Genomic DNA, 1,332 nt, shown 5'->3' on the forward strand with positions numbered 1-1,332 from the left:
AGTTTGAAGCTTGTTTGCCTTAGAAGCCTTAATTCATCTAGGTATCTTGTGTGACTTTCTTAACAAGTTTTCTTCACCAATTGATCAAAGATATCAAGGGATACTTAATTACAAATCATCTCAAGCATATATGACCCTCCATGAGCCCCAAAGATCAAGATAAATTCAAGTTTTCAAGTTGGTTCAAAGAGATTGACCAGAGAAAGACAATTGGTCAAATCTAGGATTCCTTTGACCCTATCTCCTGCAATTATTTTACATATGAAAATTATTCCAAGAGAAAAGTTACTCTTCATGACATTCCAAACATTTTAACATTAAGATCCAGGTTTCCTTGGAAAGTCATTTTTTATGGTAAACGATTATAGGTCATTTTGTCGGTGCCCTAGATGGAAGGTCAACTTCCAAGAACCATAACTTTCTCAATTTTAATGATATGAAGTCCATCAAAGTTTTCATGATCAATTTCAAGATGGATTCTCCAACTTTTATTCTTTTATAAATTTCAAATTCAACTTTCAAGGGCATGTACCAAGAGGAAACATTATAGGTCATTTTGGGCCATGACCATTAAAGAAGGAATTTTCCTCAACTTCTAAAATCCATAACTCCCTCATGCAAGATTCAAATGGTGTCAAATTTATTACCAAATTTAAGAGGAATGAAATGTATACAACTTTTGTGAAGAAACCATTTTCATTTGAAGCTCATAGCAAAAGTTATTTAAGGTGGAAGAAGTGGTCATTTGACTTTATACTTAGAAAATTCTCAACCATGTTTTATTTCTCCAACTTCCACCTTAAAATTCATCATGATCCAAGTTCCAAATGGAAAAGTCTTCAATAGCAACGTTGTTCCCCTTTTTAGCTTTCCAAAATATTCAAGATCATGGCATTTGGATCATTTTTGAGTGACTTGTGCATGGTTACTTTGCATGGCTTGTTTTAGCAACTTTTGAACTCAATTTTAAAATAACTTTCCATGGCTTCATGTTATGATCTCGGCATGTTTTATGCACGGATTTGTACTTAATGCAATCATCATTTGGGCCTAAATGCATGTCCATGCACCCTTGCACACAAGTTACTAAATTTGGCCAAATTTTCAAAAGGTGTGGAAAGCAATTGGATGGATATATATACATGCCCTTGCTGATCAGAAAAGGGATCCACCTCGCCCAAGCTTTGCACTATTGCTTCCCTAACCTCCATTAAAGGATAAACTTGAAGATTTCTTTTGAAATCAAGTTTCAATTCTCATTATGTTTTGAAATTGAAACTCCAAGAGTCCAAGCTTCTTTATCATCCATTTCACTTCCTGCAAGTTGTTAGA

The sequence above is a fragment of the Lathyrus oleraceus genome, chromosome 1 (genome assembly GCF_024323335.1).
Source record: "Lathyrus oleraceus cultivar Zhongwan6 chromosome 1, CAAS_Psat_ZW6_1.0, whole genome shotgun sequence".
NCBI lineage: Eukaryota > Viridiplantae > Streptophyta > Magnoliopsida > Fabales > Fabaceae > Lathyrus > Lathyrus oleraceus.